Source organism: Bombina bombina, chromosome 3, assembly GCF_027579735.1.
Source record: "Bombina bombina isolate aBomBom1 chromosome 3, aBomBom1.pri, whole genome shotgun sequence".
NCBI classification, from domain to species: Eukaryota; Metazoa; Chordata; class Amphibia; order Anura; family Bombinatoridae; genus Bombina; species Bombina bombina.
Window position 1 is genome coordinate 1,011,710,731 of NC_069501.1, and position 13,782 is coordinate 1,011,724,512.

Below are 13,782 nucleotides of genomic sequence, written 5' to 3' on the forward strand. Positions count from 1 at the left end.
CGCATTGCAAACACTATTTAAAGATTATTAACCCCTAATCTGCCGTCTGCCCACACTGCCGCTATATTAAACCTATTAACCACTAAACTGCAAGTCCCCCACAACGAAATATACTTAAATAAATTATTAACCCCTAAACCTCTGACCTCCCACATTACTAACTCTACATAAATATATTAACCCCTAAACCTAACCCTAATGTAACCCTAAGCCTAACCCTAACACCCCCTAACCTTAATATAATTAAAATAAATCTAAATAAACCTTACAATTATTACCTAAATAATTCCTATTTAAAACTAAATACATACTTACCTGTAAAATAAAACCTAAGCTAGCTACAATATAACTAATAGCTATATTGTAGCTAAACTGCCAATGACCCTTAAAAGAGCCCTTTGTGGGGCATTGCCCCAAAGAAATCAGCTCTTTTACCTGTAAAAAAAAATACAAACACCCCCCAACAGTAAAATCCATCACCCAACCAAGCAACCCCCCAAATAAAAACCTATCTAAATAAACCTAAGCTAACCATTGCCCTGTAAAGGGCATTTGGATGGGCATTACCCTTAAAAGGGCATTTAGCTCTTTTACATTGCCCAAACCCTAAGCTAAAAAAAACACCCAAAAAACCCTTAAAAAAACCTAACACTAACCCCCGACGATCCACTTGCAGTTTTCGAAGTCCGGACATCCATCCTCATCCAGCCCGCGAAGTCCTCATCCAGACGGAAAGAAGCCTTCATCCAGACGGCATCTTCTATCTTCATCCATCCGGCATGGAGTGACTTCATCTTCAAGACATCTGGCGCAGAGCATCCTCTTCTTACAAAGGTCACTGTAGAGTGAAGTTTCCCTTTAAGTGACGTCATCCAAGATGGCGTCCCTTACATTCCTATTGGCAGAAAGATTTACATCAGCCAACAGGAATTAAAGGTGAAAAAATCCTATTGGCTGTTGCAATCAGCCAATAGGATTGAGCTTTCATCCTATTGGCTGATCCAATCAGCCAATAGGATTGAGCTCTCATTCTATTGGCTGATTGGATCAGCCAATAGGATGAAAGCTCAATCCTATTGGCTGATTGCAACAGCCAATAGGATTTTTTCATCTTTAATTCCTATTGGCTAATAGAAATCAGCCAATAGGAATGTAAGGGCCGCCATCTTGGATGACGTCACTTAAAGGGAAACGTCATTCTACAGCGACCATCGTAAGATGAGGATACTCCTCTTCTATACATATTTCTATATATGATAATGTTAATTTCTTTTATATCTATACCTATATACCTATAGGGATAGGTATACAGGTATATACTGTGTGTGTGTGTATATATATATATATATATATATATATATATATATATATATATATAAAAATATGTATTTACAAAAAAAAAAAATACACTATCCTTAAAGTGAAGAACATTGGAATATTAAATATGTACAGAAAAATGTACAGTAAAACACCTAAATACTTAAATACAACTGTGCAAACATATATACAGTATATATATATATATATATATATATATATATATATATATATATATATATATATATACATACATACATACATACAGACACATACATACACATAACACTATCCTTTAAGTGAAGAACATAACAATGTTAAATATGTACAGAAAATTTACAGTAAAACACATAAATAATTAAATACACTTAAATACACATGTACAAACATCTATATATATATATATATATATATATATATATATATATATATATATATATACAGTACATACAGACACATGCATACACATATTTAGACATATGTATATATGTCTAAATACAGTATATCCCTTTGCATTCATACCCCTTGTTATATACCATATACCTTTTAACCCTTATAACTTTCAATTACTTTTTAAAAAAATATTAATAAGAATAATTGTTATCAGATTATGTTTATATGAGTTTAACTGTAATTTTGAATGTATTTATGTTGTGTTTTATCCATTTTTTTTACGCACTACCCTTTACGTGAGGGTTTCAGTCATGCTAACCCGAAGAGCGTAAAATGTGCATGCTCTCTTGTGATCGTGTTTACTTTCAACTTGTAATATGTGCACTATTTTCGACGTGCACAAAAAAAACGATATTGCTCAAGGGCAACAGTTAGCGCACAACTTGTAATCTATCCCTTTATGTTTAAATCATCCTCTCTTTCTACCACATTCCTTTTATCCTCCATATTACTAGAACCTTAAATATGCAATGGAAATAGAGAGTATTGGGGTTACATGATATAACATTTAGGACCAGATTACGAGCGCAAATAATGCTTGAGCATTAAGTGCGCTAGAAGTAAGTTTTTATTGCTCATCAGGTTTCAGTCGTATTACAAGTTGAAACTAAACTGTTTTAGCAAACCCGACGAGCGCAAAAAGCTCAACTTACAATATTGTGTTAACGTATTTCTCTATACATAGAAGTCAATGGAGAAAACAAAAAAGTGGAACCTCCCCCCCTCTTGTACAAACCCAATCGCATATTCACTTTTGTGCTAAACTGACATGAAAATATGAATATTTCACATTTTAATGTTCTTCACATAGCAGAATATGTTCTATTTATTAATAAATTCATATTTCTACATATATATGATGGTATTTTGGTACAATATATATATATATATATATATATATATATATACAGTATATATGATTATAAAAAGGTTAGATATATACAGATATATATAGGAATATCTATTTACAAATACATAGAACATATACTGCTATGTGCAGAATAGTGGAATGTCAAATATTTACAGTAAATACACAGTTAAAACCTTTATTAAAATAAATACTGCATAAATATGCTTTTTCATGTTTTCATATACATAACTGCAACGGGCTCCAATGCACTATATATATATATATATATATATATATATATATATATATATATATATATGTTTTTATGTGTTTATATGTCTGTTAATACATATATACACAAATAAATACATATGTACACATACACATATATATATATATATATATATATATATATATATATATCCATAATTTCCATTTTCAGACATGTATATCTACAGTGGGGCAAAAAAGTATTTAGTCAGTCATCACCAATTGTGCAAGTTCTCCCACTTAAGAAGATGAGAGAGGCCTGTAATTTTCATCATAGGTATACCTCAGAGAAAAATGTGGAAACAAATCCAGACAATCACATTGCCTGATTTGGAAAGAATTTATTTGCAAATTATGGTGGAAAATAAGTATTTGGTCAATATAAAAAGTTCATCTCAATACTTTGTTATATATCCTTTGTTTGCAATGACAGAGGTCAAACGTTTTCTGTAAGTCTTCACAAGGTTGTCACAAACTGTTGCTGGTATGTTGGCCCATTCCTGCATGCAGATCTCCTCTAGAGCAGTGTTGTTTTGGGGCTGTCGCTGGGCAACACGGACTTTCAACTCCCTCCAAAGGTTTTCTATGGGGTTGAGATCTGGAGACTGGCTAGGGCACTCCAGGACCTTGAAATGCTTCTTACGAAGCCACTCCTTCATTGCCCGGGCGGTGTGTTTGGGATCATTGTCATGTTGAAAGACCCAGCCACGTTTCATCTTCAATGCCCTTGCTGATGGAAGGAGGTTTGCACTCAAAAACTCACGATACATGGCCCCATTCATTCTTTCATGTATACGGATCAGTCGTCCTGTTCCCTTTGCAGGGAAACAGCCCCAAAGCATGATGTTGCCACCCCCATGCTTCACAGTAGGTATGGTGTTCTTTGGTTGCAACTCAGCATTCTCTCTCCTCCAAACACGACGAGTTGTGTTTCTACCAAACAGTTCTACTTTGGTTTCATCTGACCATATGACATTCTCCCAATCCGCTTCTGGATCATCCAAATGCTCTCTAGCATACTTCAGACGGGCCCAGACATGTACTGGCTTAAGCAGGGGGACACTTCTGGCACTGCAGGATCTGAGTCCCTGGCGGCGTAGTGTGTTACTGATGGTAGCATTTGTTACGTTGGTCCCAGCTCTCTGCAGGTCATTCACTAGGTCCCCCCGTGTGATTCTGGGATGTTTGATCACCGTTCTTGTGATCATTTTGACCCCACGGGGTGAGATCTTGCATGGAGCCCCAGATCGAGGGAGATTATCAGTGGTCTTGTATGTCTTCCATTTTCTAATTATTGCTCCCACAGTTGATTTCTTCACACCAAGCTGCTTGCCTATTGCAGATTCAGTCTTCCCAGCCTGGTGCAGGTCTACAATTTTGTTTCTGGTGTCCTTCGACAACTCTTTGGTCTTCACCATAGTGGAGTTTGGAGTGTGACTGTTTGAGGTTGTGGACAGGTGCCTTTTATACTGATAACAAGTTCAAACAGGTGCCATTAATACAGGTAATGAGTGGAGGACAGAGGAGCCTCTTAAAGAAGATACAGGTCTGTGAGAGCCAGAAATCTTGCTTGTTTGTAGGTGACCAAATACTTATTTTCCACCATAATATGCAAATAAATTCTTTCCAAATCAGACAATGTGTTTGTCTGGATATGTTTCCACATTTTGTCTTTCATAGTTGAGGTATACCTATGATGAAAATTACAGGCCTCTCTCAACTTCTTAAGTGGGAGAACTTGCACAATTGGTGGCTGACTAAATACTTTTTTGTCCTACTGTATCTATCTGTATATTAAAGCCCTATGGCTGCCTTTTTATTTTCTAACACATGAGACCTCATATCTGAGCCTTTATAACTTTTGTGTGCAATATTTATTTTTAATAATTTTTATTAGATGGTGTTATTATGGGTGTAACTATACTTTTCAATGTATTTTTTATGTGTTTTTAGCGACAGTTTTATGTTTTGGGTAAAGAGCTCTGAAGTCACTGTAATCATTATAGCGTAAAACGCAATTGCGCTAAAGCGATCACAGTTACTTTCAACTCGCAATACCAGCGGTAAGTCCAATGAGTGCAAACCCTGCACTCCACTTGTAATATAGTCCTTAAAGGGCCATGAAACCCACATTTTTTCTTTCATGATTTAGAAAGAGAATGTAATTTTAAACATCTTTCTAATTTACTTATATTATATAATTTGTTTTATTCTCTTGATATTCTTTGCTGAAAAGCATATCTAGATATGCTCAGTAGCTGCTGATTGGTTGCTGCACATCAACGGCTCGTGTGATTGGCTCACCATGTGCATTGCTTTTTCTTCAACTAAGGATATCTAAAAAATGAAGCAAAAAAAATAATAGAAGTAAATTGTAATATTGTTTAAATTTCTAGTCTCTATCTGAATCATGAAAGAAAGATTTTGGGTTTAGTGGCCCTTTAATGATCTAGTTTTAATGAGAGATTAGATGGGAGATGAAAGGGACAATTTAAAGGGACATAATACTCATATGCTAAATCACTTGAAACTGATGCAGTATAACTGTAAAAAGCTGACAGGAAAATATCACCTGATCACCTGAGCATCTCTGTGTAAAAAAGGAAGATATTTTACCTCACAATCTCCTCAGCTCAGCAGAGAAAGTTCTGTGTAAAAAGTTATACTTCACCTGCTCCCAGCTGCAGGTAAAAAACAAAAAATAAAATAAAGAAATGAACAGCAGCCAATCAGCATCAGCAGTGCTGAGGTCATGAACTTTTACTGTGATCTCATGAGATTTCACTTAACTCTCATGAGATTTCATAGTAAGCTTCCTTTACCTGATTGGTGAAATAATATTAGAGTTCACGAGGCTCATCCTTTCAGCTGTCCCAGGACAGACACACTAAAATGCTGCTTAGAAATCCTTTACAATGGGATGTGGCTACTGAGGAACTTTTGAGGTAAAATATCTTTCTTTTTTACATAGAGATGTTCAGGAGATATTTTCTAGTCAGCTTTTTACAGCTATACTGCATCACTTTCAAGAGTTTAAACATTTGGGTATTATGGCCCTTTAATACTGCTTATTATGGAAGTTTCCTTTATTTTTAATTTTTTATAATCTTTTTTTATTGGAGAATAGTATAATAATATACATCTTAAACAGAAAAGAGAAATCAAGAAAAAAAAATAGAGGTCTCATGCAAGAGACAATAACACAATTTTGTTAAGTTTCACTTTACATATTATCAGAAAAAAAAAGTTACAGATATACGATCAAGTATTTTTCAAAAATGCATCTATCAAAGTCTAAGTGAGATACATACAACTTTACATGTATACAACAAAAAACAAGAAAGAAAGGGGAAAAAAGTGTGTACAAAAATATTCCACATGCTTATAGTCAGCAATAGTGAATATTCAGAGCTTGCCTTAGCAAGCTTCTTTTTTTCTCTTTTTCCTTTCTCCTCTGAACCCTCTCTCTTTACCTCCCTTTATCAACAAATAATCTTGGTATTAAAGTAAGGAAATGAAATCACCACAGATCAGAGTTCAATTAATAGCTTATTGGAATTTATGAAGCACAATGAATCAAGGGAGGGAGAAAAGAAAATGACATTAAATAGTGCAATCCACTAGTCCAACCCCAGCAGTTGTTTCTTCTATTTCAAATAGAAACAAAAATAATTCTAACTTGGTTGAGCAAATATAATGTCTGAAGGGGAACGTAATATGTTTTTGAATATTAATAGGAAAAGCTTTAATTATACCCTTGAAGGAAACAGGCGGCAACTGAGCTACTGTATAAAGAGGTAGTTTATTCCAAATAAAAAATAAATGGTAGACAAAAAGCAAAAACCGTAAATATGACACAACAGTCCAGGGAGGGAAACAGCAGACTTACATGTTTCGCGCAGACTAGCGCTTAATCATAGAAGCTGTTAGACAAGTGAAATCTGCTGTAGCACTTAAAGGGACAGAGCACCAATCAAAACACCCTGTATCACAATCAGAATAGAAAACAGGTGTAACATAAACGTAATACTTCAAAGTCTGTGTCCTCAAAGAGTGCTACAGATCAGACAATAGTAAAACATAACATAATAGATATACTTGTGAAGATGTGCAATTTTGCGAAAAAACACTGTGTAGTTAGAGCTGAATAATATAACAATATATTGTGCACATATATGTAGAAATCAAGCATATATATACAAATTCAAAGATAGCCTCACATACAGTGTTTACAAATTCTCTAATATAACAAAACTAGATATAACAACAGGATTTGACATTTATATATTCAATTAAGATAAAAAAGAGAAAGGGGAGAAGAAAAACAAAACAAGAGAAAAATCTTTATAATTGAAGAAAAACGCTGCCAATATGCTATCCAGGTATCAGATAACCAAATGATCAAGATCATTTACAAAATTTAAGAAATTGATCATATTAAACTTAGACGTACTCTAAAAAGATATGACATGTAATGTAAACCAATATGCTAATATTTGTGGGATGGGAGAAAAAGTCATGAAAAGATGTGTTTATAAATATGGAAATTCATACTAATATGAAGATATATGTACTAACATCCATTTACTAAAAACAACTTAACACAAAATATCTCATATCCCACTTTAAGTTCATACCTAAAGGTGACCGAGTTTTCAGCTTGTAGATCCAATATAATTATTTTCTATCAAGAATCTTACATATATCACCCCCCCCCCCCCCCGATAAGGGGTTCTGGCTATATCTATAACCTTAATTTTCAACTTGGGTGTGTTTGTAAAATGAAATCGATTAAAATGTTTAGCTACTACTGAGTCCTTGTTATAGTTTCTAATATCCCTGAGATGCTCTCTTGCCCGGTCTCTGAGGGTTCTACTCGACTGGCCTACATATTGGATTCCACAAAGCTGGCCGTCCAAAAGGTAGACTATATAGTCAGTGAGACATGTTGCATAGAAATCAATTTCAAAAGAATCACCAGTAACTTTACTGGAAAAGTTTTTGGTGAAATCCATGTTTTCACAAGTTAAGCAATTTGACAAATGTGTCCTGAAATTGCAGATACCTCTAAGCCAGTTGCCTTTTAACTGGGTGTTGAATTTAACTAAGCTCGGCGAAAGCTTGGAGGCTAATGTAGGTGGTTTCCTAGCAACAAATCTACACTCTTTTACATATGACTGTAAGATCTCGTCACCCTTAAGTATATGTAAATGTTTCCTAATAATAGCACATATTGAATTATACTCGGGAGAAAACTGAGTAGAAAAAACAACACTGCGTTCATCCAGATAATCTCTATTGGTTCTTCTAGTATTAGTGTTCCTATTCTGAAATGTACTATGGACTGTAGAGCCACTAGTAGTGGTGTTACCTGACTCTGAGAGTTGACCTGTGGGATGTGGTTTCCAATCCCTTATCTCCTCAAATGTTCTAAGTAAATCCTTACCCTAACCCTCTTGCTTCCAATCTGGTAATAAGCTCCCTACCACATTTATTATAATTATCAATGGTACTAGCATTGCGTCTGAGCCTGATAAATTGGCTTCTTGGAATTGATTTAACTAAATGTGGGGGATGACACGAGGTGGCATGAAGGATAGTATTGCCAGCTGTCTCTTTCCTGTATGTAGTAGATACAATCCTATGACTAAGGTTATCACCATGTAAACTTAAATCCAGAAAGTTCACATTGTCATGATTTAATTCACCTGTAAATTTTAAATTTACATCATTAGTATTTAGAAGTGTTAGAAACTCATGAAAAGGAAAGTCCTCTTTTACAATAAAGATGAGATCATCAATATACCTCATGTACAGGAGGATGCCGGACCTGAAAGGTTCCCCTATGTCATAAATATGTTGGAGCTCCCACCTACCCACAAATAAATTTGCATATGATGGGGCAAATTTTGCCTCCATAGCTGTTCCTTGACATTGCAAATAAAACACAGAATCAAAAACAAAATAATTGTGGGTAAGCAGGAACTCTTCAACAATAAATTGTTTTACCTCATTCTCATAAGATGTATTTTTTGCTAAGGAAGTGGCATCTATGGTGACCCACTTGTATCCAGCCTGCCAGACAAAGTTGTTCAGCACATCCAATAGCTGCCCCGAATCCCTAGTATAGCTATAGAGATTACTAACTAGGGGTTTTAGTATACTGTCAATCCATTCAGACATAGGCTCCAAAAGGGAGCCTATGCCTGAAATGATTGGATGTCCGGGTGGAGAAAGAAGACTCTTGTGAGTTTTTGGGAGATAATGAAAGATAGGAATTATTGGATGTGTGGGTAACAGATGTTTAGATTGGTCTATAGTGAAAATCCCCAAAGAGACTGCTTCTTCAAGAAGTTTAGAAAGTTGTCTAGAAAAGACAGATGTGGGATCGGAGTCAAGTTTTCTATAAGTCTTAATATCAGAGAGCTGTCTGTTAGCCTCTATCAGATAATCTGATTTGTTGAGAACAACAACATTGCCCCCTTTATCAGAGTTGCGAATGACAATGTTGTTATTATCAGCCAAATCCTTAATAGCCAGTCTCTCTTGGGCAGTTAGATTTTGTCTGGCGTTAAGACCAGAGGACAAACAATTTTCCTCCAATTTCAGCACATCTTCCTCCACCCGCTTATGAAAAGAATTCAAAAAGCTGCCTCTGAAATGCCTAGGATAAAAAGTAGATGTATGTTTGATCGGAGTGGGAAGAACCTCACATTTTCCATCAATAGTGTTACTATCAAAAAAATTTATGGTTTCAATTAGGCCAAAATCTGCAAAAGAAAACATTTTATTCCAATCTGTATTATCATTAGCATTGACATTAGCATTATTAATCACAGTTGTACTGACATCATAAGTGGTCCTGTGTTCAGAATCATGGAAAAACCTTTTAAGTGTTAACTTCCTCACAAACTTATTTATATGAATAAGAGTTCTGAAGGCTGAGAATTTGCATGTAGGAGCAAATCCCAAACCCTTTTTCAAAACCCCCTCATGTATTGGCGTGAGTTGCATGTCAGATAGATTAATGACATTAAAAGTTATTTCTTTCTCTGTGACCTTGGTTGTTTGCCTTCCTTTCTTCCTTCTGGATCTTCTTTTCCTTTTCCTAAAGGGACGGTTGGTTGGTTTCTAGTTTTTGGACGGGCTGCCGTATCATTGCCACCTTTATTCTTCTTGCTAGAGGAAACCTGTAAAGACAAAGAAGAAGAAGAAGGGTGGGGAGACACTGGAACTGAGGTATCCTCACTGGATTCAGAGGAATTATAGTCATGATCAGTAGACTCTGCATCTGTTGACGAAAAGACCACTTTACGATCTTTATCTTTCTTAAGAATTGGTTTTAAAGGCTTATTTCCATCTGTATCCATTGCTTGCTTTCTTTGAGGTTTTCTATAACGTTTTCGAAATCTTGACCAATCATATACTCTGTTGCTTTCATAATCATCCAGATCCCGCAGAAATTTGTTCTTCTTCCATGCAGCAATCTCTGCATCAGCCTTCTTGATCTTTTCTTTCATCTGTGCCTTTAAAACAGCATAATGGTCATCTGTCTTGCGTTTTTTCAAATCCATCTTTAAACTAGTGATCTTCTCCTTTAAGCTGATTCTCTTCTTTTCTTTGTTCTTAATTAACACCCCCAGAAGTTTTAAAGAACATTCATTGAGAGCAGTATTCCACTCATCCTGGAGCTCGCTGTCTTCCAGCTCAAAATTAGGATATTTCTTCAACCTGAGGCCCCTGGGCACTCTCTGGACATCCACAATTAATTGTAGTTAATTTATTTAATTAATTAATGTATTGATAGTGTAGTGTTAGGTGTATTTGTAACTTAGGTTAGAATTTATTTTACAGGTAACTTTGTATTTATTTTAACTAGGAACAATAGCTATTAAATAGTTAATAGCTACCTAGTTAAAATAATTACAAAATTACCTGTAAAATAAATCCTAACCTAAGTTACAAACACACCTGACACTACACTATCAATAAATTAATTAAATAAATTAACTACAATTATCAAAAATAAAATACAATTAAATAAATTAAACTATATTTGTGAGAATACAGGTCTGAATCTCTACTAGTTAATATGTATTTTAATTATATGGAGATAGGAAATGTATGTAATCACAATCACCATTAATATCATATTTTAGATATAAGGTACCTGTGTGATTACAAATGTATTAGTGGATTTGTGCTTAAAGTCATAAACTATTATTCTCCATAGTTGTGACAGACTCTTTAAATAAATAAAGTATGATCAGACATAAGTTATGGAATGAGATAATGATGAAAAATATAATACTGATAATGATATTATTAATTGGTGGTTCAGTGTAATATTGCGCAAATGAGGTTTGTATCATAGTATTCCGATAAAGATGTAAAATGATCACAAACAAATGGCAGAGACGTTTTACACATAAGTTCATTCAGTAATGCATTACCCTCAGATTATGTCCAAGCTTGCTTTTTATAAAACCGTTGGTGCACATACCTTTGATGCAGAGCTTTAAAGTTTGCAAGAGGAAGCGTGTCTTACTTAAGTAATGGAGATCCGTGCGACTGCAGTGGAGACAGGAAAGCAGCGACTGAAGACAGCAGCGGTTACCGACTCTGGCGTGCTGCGCAGAGTGTAAGGGATAACGGAAATGACGTCAGCACCAGTCTGTGCGTCTGAATCTAGGCTGAAGCAATTTGAGCTGCAGAGTCACGCAGCTGTTAGTATAACATAGATAAACACTCCTTGATGTTAGGAGTTAGATTAAGCAAACGAAAGGATAATCCTTTTGATAAAGGAAAATGCAGAAAAAAGAAATAAATAAAAATAAAAGTTAAGTTCAGCTCAGTATTAAAGTTTGGCTTAATAAACCTAAGAATACAAAGAGACAAGTTGTAGTCTCAAATGCTCTTTAATAATCAAGCAATGTCTTCTGGGAAAAGTGGAGTTTAAATAGGATATGTTTGGGGAGGAGAACTTGTCTTAAAGGCACAGTGATATGGCAATTGTTGACAGATCCCCCCATTCAGGATCCCCCCCAGCAGTCCGAAGACCCGGTTTACAGGGAAAGCGAACATGAAAATCCTTCAATAAGTCAGGTGCATTTAAGTCCCTGATAGGAACCCATGAGTTCTCATCATCACCATAATCCTTCCAATGTACTAAGTATTCAAGCTTTTTCCTACGAATTCTAGAGTCCAGGATTCCATCAACTTCGTAATCCAGAGGATCAGGTAAAGTGAGAAGAGTGGTGTCCGTGGATGGGAGAGTGGTACAAATAAATGGCTTTAATAACGACACATGGAATGAGGGGTGAATTCTCATAGTGGAAGGCAATTTCAAAGTTACCGCATTCTCATTAAGAACCTTAAGTATTGGAAATGGTCCGATGTACTGATCAGCAAGTTTTTTACTTGGCACAGGTAATTTAATATTCTTTGTGGATAACCATAGCATATCTTGAGGTTTGTATTCTGGAGATGGAATTCTCTTTTTGTCATAGTATTTTTTCTGAGTTTCTTTAGCAGTAATCAAATGGTTCTGTAAAGTTTCCATAACATTTTTCAAAGACTCAGTGTAATTGGAAACTGATGGAGAATGAGAACATGTATGAGTATTTGGATAAGATTGTGGATGAAAACCATAAGTTGCATAAAAGGGAGAGACTTTTGTTGAAGTATTGATTGAATTATTATAAGCAAACTCTGCGCTAGGTAACCAGTCATACCAATCATCTTGTTGAGATGAAATGAAACATCTCAAGTACTGTTCGAGAGTTTGATTTAGGCGTTCCGTTTGACCATTTGACTGTTGATGGAAAGCAGTCGTTAGTCTGAGTGAGATTTGCAAAGTTTTACATAGGAATCTCCAAAATTTTGAAGTGAACTGACTTCCGCGGTCAGTTACAATGGATGCTGGTAAACCATGTAGTTTAACTACATGACTGTGAAAGTACTTTGCAGTTGTATAAGCAGTTGGTGTTCTTTTTAATGGGATGAAATGAGCCATTTTAGTTAAATGATCTACTACCACCATTATAGTGTTGTGACCATTTGAGATGGGTAAATCTACAATAAAGTCGATACCTATCATATCCCAAGGTTTTATGGGTATTGGTAGAGGTGTAAGGAGACCATAGGGCTTATGGTGTTCCTTTTTTTTTCTTAGCGCAGGTGTGACAATTTATCACATATGACTGAATGGTAGTTTTCATCTGTGGCCACCAGTATTCCCTACCTACTAGTTCGGCTGTTTTTTCAATGCCTGGATGACCAGCCAAAGGGGAATCATGATGCTGTTGGATGATCTGGTTCCTTAGAGTTGGTGGAACATATATCAATCGATTATTCATATATAGTCCAGATTCAGAATCTGGAGTACAAATTGGTGGAATCTGAGAATCCAAATGTTGTGCTTGGAAAATGTCAGAAGTCTCTAAAACTGTAGCAGCAATCATTTTAGTTGGTGGAATGATATATGTATTAATATGAGAATCTTCTGTAGTTTCAAAAGATCGGGATAAAGCATCAGCTTTTACATTTTTTGTACCTGGTATATGAGTTAGTAAAAAATTAAACCTATCCAGGAAAAGAGCCCACCGTACCTGTCTTGAAGATAGAGTTTTATTTTTCTTCAAATATTGAAGGTTTTTATGATCAGTGAAAACCTGGAAAGGGATTGTAGTCCCCTCCAAGAGATGTCGCCAATGTTCCATTGCCGATTTCATCGCTAACAATTCCTTATCGCCTATTGAATAATTTGACTCTGCAGGAGTTAATCTTCGAGAATAATAAGCAATAGGATAAAGTTGATTATTTTGTTTTCCGGGTTGCATAAGTATAGCACCAATTCCAACATTTGAGGCATCCACCTCCAAGGTGTATGG